The sequence below is a fragment of the Canis lupus genome, chromosome 15, assembly GCF_011100685.1.
Source record: "Canis lupus familiaris isolate Mischka breed German Shepherd chromosome 15, alternate assembly UU_Cfam_GSD_1.0, whole genome shotgun sequence".
NCBI classification, from domain to species: domain Eukaryota; kingdom Metazoa; phylum Chordata; class Mammalia; order Carnivora; family Canidae; genus Canis; species Canis lupus.
This window is the reverse complement of record NC_049236.1, coordinates 52,060,454-52,073,746: the sequence shown is the minus strand read 5'-3', so window position 1 is coordinate 52,073,746 and position 13,293 is coordinate 52,060,454. Positions and strand designations below refer to the sequence as shown.

General features: G+C 40.5%; 1 long non-coding RNA gene across 1 annotated transcript in view; it reads right to left on the bottom strand.

The window, feature by feature from the left end:
* LOC119869349 overlaps nt 1–12,371 on the bottom strand; it is a 232,521-nt gene extending 220,150 nt beyond the window's left edge. The window contains exon 1 of the long non-coding RNA XR_005370912.1: nt 11,938–12,371. This is a non-coding gene — a long non-coding RNA (uncharacterized LOC119869349). The remainder of the gene's footprint in view (nt 1–11,937) is intronic.
* Between the last annotated feature and the right edge of the window lie 922 nt (nt 12,372–13,293).

Genomic DNA, 13,293 nt, shown 5'->3' with positions numbered 1-13,293 from the left:
AAGACCCAGTCTCATCAACACTCCCAGAATAACACACAGATTCCTGTACCCTAATTTTCATTCAGCCTCTTTCATCCTCAGCATTTAAAAATACTGGAATGCAATGACAGAGAAATAAATATTAAAGGAATAACCTTGAGTCATTTCATTTTTTATATGAAATTTTGCAAATGGATTACTTTAAGCGATTACACTTAATACATCCTCATATCTTATTTTCAACAAATCCCAAGTGGATAGAGACTCACCAGTGGGTCCCCACACCAAGCTGAGAGCCTCTGTTTTAGATGATTCTATGAATCGGATTGCTAAAGGGCATTGATTTTTTTTTATTTCAACATTTCATAAATGAGAGCTCTTGTTTAGCTTTTGTTTTTCTCCCTAATCCTTAGTATTTAACCACAAATTTTGTTTTCTCCAACAATTTCCATGTATGTGGATGTATTCATTGAAGTATAGAGAGCAGGGTGATTGTAGCCCTGTCCACTGGATGAACAGGGAGACATTTGGGGCAGAGGTCTCTGTGGTTACCACAGTGACACTCCCTCGACTGAAGAATTGTGCAACACTACCTGCTAAGGGAATAACTGATTTCCATGGAATTCTGACTGTACTTTGTTGTTATGCGATACTCTCAGGGAGCATAAGTGCTTTGAAGATGAACCAATCATCTCCAATTTAAAATGAAAAGTCAGACCAGGCCCTCCGCTCATTTTGCCCCTGCATTGATGCTTAGTAAGCTCCCTGATGCTGGAATTACACCAAAAGCAGTCACGTTCAATTACTGTAACTCCAAAACAAATATCTATTTGTATTTTCTTTTGAGAATGTAGAGAAGAATCCCAACATAACATGAGTCTCCTTAAGTGAAACTGGATATACCTTGGATCAAATTGAGTCTCCTGAATCATAAACATTAGAACTGGAAAAGAATTAGATTGCATGGTTCAAGCTTGTCAGTTAATAGATAAGGAAAAAGCTACTCAGTGAAATTAAATGATCTTCCCGGGACCACACAGAAAAGAATATCACAACCCAGTTGACCTTGTCCTGAGCACAATGTTCTTTCCACCCACTAGACCATGCAGTCTTTCTTGTACACAACCACCTCCCAAAGCCACTGTTGGTGGTCTCAGTTGGACCCCCAAAGGTCCCAGGATAGGATTAAAGAACTGCCTCCCAGAACCGCCCTACATCCCTCATGTCTCCTACAGCAGCAGATCTGGGCCATCCAGGAAAGTGGGAAACCCACTCAGGCACAGAACTGATGTGATAACGCCTCATGGTGGAAGCCCTGGGAACATTTGCCCTACCCTGAATTCTAATCTCAAGAATGTAAAAGGAGATTTGGAAGGACTAAAGAAAAGAGAAAGGGAGACAAGGATAGAAAGAAACTAAAGAATAACTATGGATGTGTAGAAAAATAAGGAAATGTAGGTCAGAATCATTTAATAATCAAGCTTTTGCCTTTTAAAAGCCATTTCCAATAACAACTATTATCAGAGAACTTCCACTTTCCTTACGAATGTTTGCCCAAGTTCTGAACAAGATAAAATTCAGATCACAATTATTTTCTTGATTTACACCTTCTCTTTCACCTCAGCTACATTTCCTTTAGAATACCAGCTGGTAACAAGATCCCAGCTTGTGCTGTAGTTAAGAGCCAACAAGCTTATGATAGGAATAGTTTTAAAGATTAAAAGTTGGCAGCGCCATCAGCTCTGCAGCAATCATGAGCAACATATTATTAGCTTTGAGAATACATTTAGGTGTGGAAATACAATCTAGACTAGATGCCAACTATATAAATAGCATTTTCCTGCCTAGAACTATTTGTCACAAGCAAGTAACCAACCACTGATTTTTATGTACACTGCAGGGTACTAGAAGCAGGCTGGGTTTACCTAATGAAATATTTTATCTTCTGTTCTGATGACAAGCATGACAATTCCCAGTTAGCCATTCTTTGCAAAGATTTCCTCACAGTAGTGACAGTCAGACTACCATGTCAGTTATGTAGCTAGCACTGGAGTGTCAGGTCCAAAGGAGCAGCTCTGTCCTGGAGTTGTACTGTTGAATTGTCCCTGCTGGCTCAAATTCCTGGTTAGCTGTCCCTTGGATTTACTGATTCAGTGGAATGGTAATATGTCACATGCACATCAATTCACAGAGAAAAACTGACTTTCTGCTTTAATATTAATAGTGATTGGGGGGGGGAATAATGATTGGAAATCCTTCAGGACATAGTCCGGATCCTCATCCCAACCTTGCTGTTGGCTGCACCACCTTGGACAGGTTCTTGCTTTCTGGGCCTCTGCTCTCTGATCTATAAAATAAAGCAGAGGTGAAGAGGATCTCTACAGTCACCTCAGGCTCTAGCATTCTGTGATTTGGCTTTGGAAGAAAGCATCTATCTACATAAGGTCAGAACCAGAAAAACATTTCTTATAGCTGAAAACAAGCAGCCTTGGGAAGTTGCAAGAGAGTCTCCTGGGCCAAGGCAATCCTTTCCTCGTGATAAGGCAGGTGCCAGCCTGGCCTGGAGGAGAGAGAGTGTTTATTTGAATATTTAAATGAAGGTCCGCAGAAGCATTAACATCTAAACATGCATTTCTGTACTATCTTCCCTTTGAAGAGTACCAAGACCTTTACACCTATATAACCGAGAGCTGGTGTTCCTTCACAAAACATCGCCAGATGATGTTTAATTCGAGGACATAGCACACTGTCAACATCATCTTCCATGGATTCAGGAAGTGTCAGTTGTTCAGATGCATATTTCATTAATGTAACCTAATTCTTCACACCTACTCACTAGGGTCCAGCTCTTTTACAGATTTGGAATCCTGATACTTTGTGAAGCTCTGTGGACTGTCCCCACAGTCGGCTGCCTTTGTGATTCTAAGGCAACAGGCCTGCTCTGGTTATGGTACCAGGTGTGGCACATAACACTTCTGAGCCCCAACTTTTCAAATAATAGTCTCCAGAAAATATTACCGAGAGACAAGGTAATTGCAGTGACAGAGCAGAGAGTTTGCAAAAGCTATATCCCATCCTAGTACTGGATTTATGTGGAGAATTCTATAGCAGATAACTGTCACAGAAACTGTGTCATATTTTAATTCTATGTAGATTTACCTTGTTTGAAGCAATCTTAGTCTGTATAAATATGTGGCAATATGAAGTTTATGAATTATAGAGTAGTTGCTTTACAAAATGCTTATTAACTTTTCCATAAACAGAGGAGTAAAATTAATTCAAACATCTGTACCTGAAACGCCAAAGAAAAAAAATCTTAGTAATTTACAAAAGGATCCAGAATAGCGCAATACCTAGGAAGTACATGCTGCAGGCTAAACATTATTTGAGGTGCTTTACCAAATATTAACTCTTTTATTGAACCTCAGAACACTTCTGTGAGATGAGTTTACTAGTATCCCTCTGAGACTGATAGATTAAGTTCGCAAAAATCATATGCTAAATGGGGGACCCAGATTTGGGCACTCCGAATCCATACTCTTCACTTTGAACTTCTGTTATGCTGACATTTTAAAATATAAATTTTAGTTAGTACATATACAATGATTTAATTTTGTATGTTTTTTAATCTTAGTTTTAAAATCAAAGTGCTTTGACAGCTCAGAATCGCAGCCAGGTCTACGAACACCACTTTTCATGGATTTTCAAGGAGAGACATACATTTGTCACACATCCCTCCGTTGCAATGACAGAAATCCAACTCAAGTTTAAGCAGAAGAAAGACCTACTTAGATATAAAAGTCCGGGTAAAATTGGTCTCAAGGACTCCAGAGGACTCAAGATATGTCATCAAAGCTCATTCTCTTACTCTATTTCTCAGTTCAGACTTCCTCAGTCTATTGGCCATATTATCTTCTGTTCTATCGTTGAAGATGGGCCTTTTCTGAATCCCTCAATGTCTCTCTCTCTCTCTCTCTCTCTCTCTCTCATGTGTGTGTTGTTAAGGGACCAGGGGGCATGCATGGCTGTAAGTAGCCTCTGGCTTATGTGATTCCAGTGTAGCACCCACAGTGTAAGTGAGGACTTCTTGCCCAACGTACTTAGAAACATCCCACTCAAAGGCCCAGCTCTGAGCCAGTCATGCAATCAGAGGCCAGAATCGGGCTTGTAAGATGGTTCCACTGGCCTTCATTGTTGCTGTTGTTTCTTTTCTTTTTATCCATGGGTTCTCTTGAAAACATTTCCCCCTCAACAAGTTGCAAGAATGTAGTTGACATAGGTTGCTTTGGTCGGCCCAGGATTTTGTCTCCCCTTCTTTTAGTAGACCGCCTGTTCCTTGAAGAGCCACTCTTCCTCTGCTGCATTTGGTTCAGGGGGTAAGGGGCGGTGGGCTATGGTTCGTAGCATTCTGCCTCTCTGCCCACGTGAGAGTCAAGAAGAGCAGGCTTTGCAGATAGTGATACGTTTGGAAAACAAGCAACTCTTGGGGTGGAAAACATCTGTACATATGGGCAGTAATTGAAATAACTCTTAAGGCAGAGCTGGGGGTACAGGTCATCTCCAATATCCATTTCCCTCTTCCAGAGTATTGTAAGGTAGAAATACCTCAACCTTTCTTGTAGTTAGGAGTGATCATGTGCCTAAGTTCTGGACAATGAGGAGTAAAATGAAATGTTTTTATGCTTTATGAAAAGATAGTAGGGAATGGCCTTTGCCCACTTTTTCCTTTATTCCTCCTTCATTTCTGTTAGTCAGAACAGAGACATGCTAGCTGGAGCTAGAGCACCATCATGGATCATGAAGTAACTTGGAATAGAAAGGTGCATGATGATGGGATCCCTGGGTAGCCCAGTGGTTAAGTGCCTGCCTTCGGCCCAGGGTGTGATCCTGGAGACCCGGGATCAAGTCCCACGTCGGGCTCCCTGCATGGAGCCTGCTTCTCCCTCTGCTTCTCTCTCTCCCTGTGTCTCTCATGAATAAATAAATAAAATCTTAAAAAAAGAAAAAGAAAGGTGCATGATGGAGGAACAAAAGGAAGTTTGCCTCAGTCCCTATGGATTCACGAGCAGAGCAGCCATCTGCACTGTGTATCTTCAGACATCTGCTACAGAGAAATAAATTCCTACTTTGCTTAAGCTGCCACTATTTCAGGCCTCTATTACTTATACCCAAACCAAATCTTAACTGGATCTAGAAACAAAGGAATATTTAAACATGCTGTGACAAAGGAACCTAGATGACAAATGGGAACACTGAAGGGTTAGGGGATATGGAGAGATAAGAATTAGCTGTTGGTCTTCATAAAGAGGACCTCCCTGGGACCAGGAAGCACATCAGGCTTCCGGCCCATAGGAAATAGACAGTTCAATCTTTTCTGACCTGGGGTCAAGGTGCTAGTAAGTGAGGAAGGAACAATTGATGCCCACATGGAACTATCTCCACAGCATCTGGTGTCTCCATTAAGGGGCCCCTGTCCCTTTGCTCCCTGATCTGGGGGGCTTCGCTGTGGGTAAAACCAATGTATGGAAACATAACACAAAAGTTAGTCAAATCCACCAATGTATTTAAAACCTAGCTCAGTGTTACAGTGTAATATTATTCAGTCATAAATAGAAGGAAATCCTGCCATTGTCAACAACATGGATGACCTTGAAGACATGATGCTGAGTGAACGAAGTCAGAGAAAAACAAGTACCACATGATAACACTTGCATATAAAATCTAAAAAAAAAAAAAATTTAAAAAAAAAAAAAAAAGCCAAGCTCATAGAAGCAGAGAAGAGACTTGTGGTTGCCAAGGATTGGGGTATGAGGAAAGATGTTGATCAGAGTTATAAGATCAATAAGTTCTGGGGATGTGATGTACAGCATGTTCAGCATAGTTTACAGTAATGTATTATATATATATATATATACTTGCAAGTTGCTAAGAGAGCAGATCTTGAATGTTCTCACCACACACACACAAAAGGTAACTGAGTGAAGTGATGGATGCATTAAAAGCCCTTCTTGTGGTTTTTACATCACAATATACATATATTAAATCATCACCTTGTACACCTAACTTACACAATGTTATATGTCAATCATATCTCAATAAAGCTAGGGGAGAAAGCTTCATTCAATTTTTAAAGTTAACTTACACCCAACTTTCAGGAATACACATCATTCAAACTACTTCTCCACTGAGGGCATTCTCATGCTGAGACAATTCCCATCTCCCCTGGGAGGGGGAGACAGCAGTTTTGCTTTGTAAAATATCCTAACCAATAAGCGAAGTTCAGAGATGAACCGTTTCTTCCCTGGCTGCAGAGCACATTAGCAGCACTAGTCAGACTTAGATTTTTTGCATCAGGGTTGCTTCTTATAAGACTCTCCACTTCTCTGAAAGTCCTCTGGCTCTGCAGAAATCTTACAAGAGTTCAACGCCAGAGCTTGGTCAACCACTATTTTGGAGCTGACAGATTCTTGGCTCTTCCATATTTTCTCTTCTTCTTCTTTTATTTATTTATTTATTTATTTTGAGTGCATAAGTAGATCTAGTTAGGTTTATTACAGGAACAAAAGTTCTTCTGGAAAGCTAATTCTTTTGAATCGTTGAAATGAAAAATAATACCCCCTCCCCACCCTTCAGAGCCCACTCTGATTTAAGCAGATGAAAATGCTAGCATTTCTAAACCCAAGGCTCTATTTGGGATGTTGAATATAAAGTGCCTTTTCTAGCCGTTGTGACAGGAAAGGAATGCACAGGTTTCTCAAGAGCAGATTGCAGGGCCCATGCTGATCTAATTTATGTATCTTCCTGCCAGGAATGAAACCTCATGGTTGTGGCACTTATTCAATGATTATTTGATATTTTCTGTATTCGGTGAATATATGGAAATATTTTTAAATTGGGGTTTTAAACTACCTATTAAAAAAAGTAGTTTTCCTCTTAAACTTCTGGACAGCCACACTGAAAAGTATCCCTTACACAAAGAAGGAGATTAATGATTATAGGACAACACATGAAAATGTGACAATGATTAAGCCCAGACAGATTATAATATCAGTCAATGAGGGACCCCAGGTCCTCAGCCTGGCATTAGCTCTTAATATTAGTAACAATTATTTGGAATATCTTTCTTAGCAAGCTAGTCACCTCTTATTTCTGGCATTTCTTTATCTTAGGTGAGAGAGGAACAACGAAAGTCAAGTCCTGATTAGAATGCGTGCACACCAAAACATGAGAGACACCTAAATCTGGGAAATGAACAAGGGGCAGTGGAAGAGAAGGTGGGCGGGGGGTTGGGGTGACTGGGTGATAGGCATTGGGGGGGGCACTTGGAGGGATGAGCACTGGGTATTATGCTATATGTTGGCAAATTGAACTCCAATAAAAAAAATTTTAATTGTCACACACACACACAAAAGAATGTGTGCACATACAAACAGATGTGTGTTCACTATGAAGGAGGGCAGATTATGTGATGACAACCAAGGCACAAGTCAAAGATAAAAGCTCTAAATGCAAAAAAAAAGAAAAAAAATTGTTTCACTGTTTTGTGAACATAATGTTGTGAGGGTAGGGTGGTTTTTAAAAGTCTTTCAGTTGAAGAGCACCTGGGTGGCTCAGTCAGTTACGTGTCTATCTTTGGCTCAGGTCATGATCTCAGGGTCCTGGGATCAAGTCCTCCATCAGGTTTCCTGCTCAGTGGGGAGTCTGCTTCTCCCTCTTTCTCTCTCTCTCTCACTTCTTTCCCTTCCCTTCCCTTCCCTTATGTGTGCTCTCTCTCATAAATAAACTTTTTTTTTTAATATAAAAAAAAGCCTTAAAAAAAAGTCTTGGGGCACCTTGGTGGCTCAGGTCATGATCCCAGGGTCAAGCCCTGCATCACAGCTTCCTGCTCAGTGGGGAGTCTGCTTCTCCCTCTGCCCCTCTCCCTGCTCATGCATATTCTCTCTGTCTCAAAAAAAAAAAAAAAAAAACTTTCAGTTGAGCTTCCCATTCTCTCAAATGTTAACCCAGTTAGAAGACACATTATTAGCAGAAACTTAGGGGGGAAAAACTATAAGAAAACATAATATTTAAAATACTTTTTAAATGTCTCATCAGTTCTAAAGATGTATTTTATTTATCTTGACATCACACTGTTGTGTCAGTCTCCTAGGGCTCCTGTAAAAACCTACCACAAACTGGGTGGCTTAAAACAACAGATATTTATTCTCTCACAGTTCTGGAGGCCAGAAGTCTGAAATTAAAGTGTCAGCAGGGTTGAGCAAGAATCTGTTCCAGGCCTCTCTCCTCACTCCTAGTGGCTGCCCACAACTCCTGGTGTTTCTTGGCTTGTATGTGCATCCCTTGAACTCCTGCCTCCTGCACATGGCCTTCCCCTCTGTGCAGCCGTGTATCTTTGCCTTTTCCATCTTTTATAAGAATGCCCATCATGGGATTTAGGGCCCACTCTGATCCAGAATGACCTCATCTTGAGGTCCTTACCTTAATTACATTAATAAAGGCCCATATTCCAAATAAGGCCCAAATAAGGTGCACATGTTTTTATGGGGTGTCATTATTCAACACTGCAGCAGTAATGGTGTCATTCTCCTGCTAATCCATGAGATTCATAATCTTACTTTCAGCTCTAATCTCTTTCCTTTTCTCTTTACTTTGTTCCATTTTCTACTTCCTTTTCTGTAACACACAAAACAAAGTTTGTGACTTGATGACTCCTACTCTATCACAGTGTTGAACAAACTGGAGGAAGGTGTAGGAACCTATAAAATAAAAGACTCCCAGTGTTGAATTTAACTATTTTTAATCTTATTTAAATGTGCACAACACAGGAATCCCTGGGTGGTTCAGTGGTTTGGTGCCTGCCTTCGGCCCAGGGCGTGATCCTGGAGTCCCGGGATCGAGTCCCGCGTCAGGATCCCTGCATGGAGCCTGCTTCTCCCTCTGCCTGTGTCTCTGCCTCTCTCTGTCTCTCTGTTTCTCATGAGTGAATACATGAAATCTTTTTTAAAAATGTGCACGACACAGAACTAGGTTCATAGTTCCTTGACGTAAGATTCTTAGGCATTCATAAAACAAAAACAAATCTACAAATTCATACAACAAAAGTATAAAACCAATAAAATTTAAATGTAATGATTCCAAAAGATTTTTATTGAGTGCCTATTATTTGTCATGCACTGAAAGAAGGGCTATAGACACCGCATAAATCAAACTGGCAAAAATACCTGCCCTGATGGATTGCAATTCAGTTATAATGGCAACTGAATGGGAAGAACCAGATATTAGCAATATGCTAAAATCAAACTCCAGTCACGATATGACTGTATGTGACTAACTGCTACTGGGTGACATCATTTGAGCCTAGCATCTATGCCTCTGTGCACCATGTGATGACCAATTCTTCAATCTTTTCCCTCTATTTTAACAATTACGAACATCCTCCATATAGTAAACTATGACATCATTAGGCATAATTGCATTATTTGCATACTGAGCCTACCTTCATCTTTTCTCACAAGCCTTAAGAATTCAACAGTACATGACTCCGCCACACCATTCCACTTTCTTGCGTATCAAATCAACATGTCAATATAGTAAATATTTTAAGAAACCCAAATCTTGCCCATGGAAGCTCCTTTCAAGTGCAGATTTCACCACAAACAAGTTATTTTGTCTTTGAATGGATTAAAATTATTTGACATTTGTAGCCTGGGTTTTCTTTTCTGTTGGTATGCCCAGATGTATAGCTTGATTAAGATTCTCTACATTTCCAGAGCCTTAAACCCAAAAACATACTAGCGTGGAGCAACACTTGCTCCACCTCAGTTTTTCATGAATGCATCCTCTTGTTCTTTCTTTCCAGTATTTAGATTAATAAATGAAATACATAAAACATTTGTCCAAGTTCAACTGAATACTTTAACACTTTAGCTCAGTTGTTACCTGCCAAAACATGAACAACCCAGAACCACTACAACTCCATCTTATTAGCAACAGCGAGAGAGAAGGAGAGAGAGAGAGAGAGAGAGAGAGAGAGAGAGAGAGAGAGAATGGGGAGGGAGTGAGAGAGAACAGTGATGATCCCACAGTAACCATTTATGGCCATTCACATATCCTTTTTGCTCCATGCTACCTGGACCTCTGAATTCTCAGGCCATTCATTAGAGCAAACACACTAGAGCTAATCATTCTTTATTGCCATAAAGATATTTTCTTACCATTATTTTAAAATCATTTAGGACAATTTTGTTCTTTGGGCACTTCCAGTGTTTATACTCCCGGATAAATAAAACTTCCACTGAATAACAGTGAGTGAGGAATGGTTATTATGATTTTCACATTAGAAGTTGCCAACCTAACAGCAGCCAGACATGCTTACCAGCATATTTAAAAGTTAAATGCTATCATTTTGGTAATTATGTGGTGCCAACATTCAACCACAAATGCAAAGAAAACACAACACCTAAATCACATGGCAGGGTTCAGTTATAATCAAAAAGAAAAGGGAGCATTTTCAAATTCTTAGTGAGAGCTTGCTGACCCTAAGAGTAAGTCTATAGACCTTGATTGCAAAACAGAGATCTACAACATGCCTGAGACTTTCTTTATCCATTCCCATTGCCCATCATGCCCACTCTAGACCCTCATCTCTTACTCATGGTCACATCTTCCCTCTTGTCTTTGTTCTCACCCATTCCAAACTATCCCCCACATGGCAGCCTGACTGATTATCCTCAGTTTAACCAATATTTGTGTTGCCAGATCTATGGGTGCCAGATGCTATGCAAAGTCCTAAGATTACCAGAGTGAAAGATACATGATTATTGTATGAAACTCACAATTTGAATCCTCAAAGGATTCCTCTTTTCCAACAAGTATGGTCTTCCCTCCTTCAAAGCATTCTTCTAAATGTTTATTTTGCTCATTTCTTCCCAGACTTATACCTCCAGGTCCCACTTCCAATAACACCATATTCATTAGCTCTTCTAGCCATGAGGTAGACCTCTAGCCCTCAGAGTTCATATGCAAGTTCATAGTTATACACCACATACACACACACACACACACACACACACACACACACACATTTTTCTTGGAGTTTGTGGTCTCTTTTCTTCAGACTGTGAGCTCCTCAGAAGTCAAGACTTTGGGCCCTAGATTCATTCTTTAAATAAATACTTCCTGGTGCCCATCACTATTTCTCAGGAGGCAAACATTTTTCTTCTCTGCTCTTTAAGTGAGCTCTTCGCTACCCAATTCAATCTGAAAATCAACCCAAGACTATTTCAAAGGACAAAGGTCTTTGCTTCTGAAGCATATAACATTTGAGACAAACTCAGTGGGGCTAAAATCAGAATCTGGAATTTTAGAAGCCAGTAGTCTAGAGAACTAGGCTAAGCCTTCCATGTGCCACAAATCTCATGCTGCTAGACTAAGGCCAGAGTCTGTTCTCCCAGAGTCTGAATCTAGGGCTCTGGAAACAGTGGTCTGTGTGCTCTCTTTTACATTTTATCAACCTTGAGGCTCCAGCCTGAGCCACATCCTCCATTAGCTCTGCTTGCCTCTTTCTGTTCTGTTTATATTTTAACACCTAATAGGTAAAACGGGCCAAGTTTTATACTATGGCTGTCTGGGGTGATTCAAAGGCTTTGTAACTCCCATAACGTCCAGAACACAACAAAGTCAAAACCATCTAAACTACCTAATGTATAAAGTAACCCATGACTCTATGCAAGACAATTTGCAATGATAGAGAGCAAATGAGCTGTAGAAGCATTCACTTTAGCTAATTACACTCAGAAATCATTCTCCAAGATTCTAGCCATGGCAAAGGATCATTGCACTCATGTTCACATACCCACACATGCAATAATAGCAGCAAACACTCTTCTAAGATCCTCCATATAATAACTCACTTAATCCTCATCATGTCCTTATAAGGTAGGTACTATTATTACTCACATCTTGACGGACATGGAGATCTGTCACTAAGGTCCCTCTTCAAGGAAGGACTTGCTTCTCAGCCATGGGGAAGAGTGGTCTGCAGACAGCCTCTAGCCCCCTCAGTGTCCATCAGCTGTAGAACTGCCCTGCCTATGGTCTGCTTTTATCCCAGGCAGCCTATGTCAGGGGTGAGTCGGAGAAGAAAGGCCAGCACATCAGCCTGCCCTGGGATAACTCCAGCGGACGCCATTCCCTCCAGGGCTCCCCGCTGGGTCGGCCTCCACATTGCCAGGCTCACATCACTGATGGGGCTCTCCCTTTGCCCAGTACACATCTTCCTCTTATTTCTACAGATGCTGACCTCCAACCAATGCCCTGCACTTAAACTCAACTATTCCTCCTCTGCTTCTGCAGATCCCAACCCAGGCCCAGCCCCTGGGGGATTCCCTTCTCTCCACTTCCCTAGGTTAAACCTTCAGCACTCAGCCCACATCTCCCCTCCCCCATGAAGCTTTTTCCTCTTCTACTGACCTTGAGCAACCAGTCTTACATGCCACAGTCCTGATTTACACCCTGTCTTATCAGTCTCCCCTTTATCTGCATGTCCTGACTCCCAGCTAAAATGAAGCCATCTTCAGCATGGGAATCAGTGTCTCCCATAAATATTCTTTTTTATCATATTTTTAGAAATTTAAAAAATGCGAAAAATATAAGGAAGGGTCATATCACTCAGAATTCACAGATGTCCCCCTTTCAAGAAATTGCTTCCAGATCCTTACAACCACCCCATCCCAGTCACCCTCCCCATGGACCAGGAAGCTCCATTCACATGAGGCTGACATAGTTTATCATATAAATGTTATATGGTATTTTATATGTGAATAATTATATTTCACACAGGGAGCATCATATTCTGTTACTGTTCTGAACCTTGCTTTTTCTATTCAACATTATGATTTGTCCATTGATAATTAACTGCATTCGTAATACCTATATTGAACACCCAAAAATGTTATTAATAATAATGATGATAGTGAAAGACACACAGAGTCAGGAGAGTAATAGAAAGTCATGACCTTAAATTTTTCATGACCCAAAGAACTGAGATGTATACTGTATACATCCTATGTTCTCAACTTACTGGCTGTGTGATCTAAGGCAAGTTACTTAACTGATCTATGTCTCCGTTTTCTCATCTTTGAAATGGAAAGTGCCAGTAGCTACTTCACATAGTGATAAGTACTTTAGTTAATGCATTTCAGGTTCTGAGAAAAGTGTGTGGCACATAGTAGCCATTGAAAAACTTGTATTTAAGAGTAATCATAACTAATACTATCATAGCACACTACGGATGCTAGCTCAAGAAATTTGAAT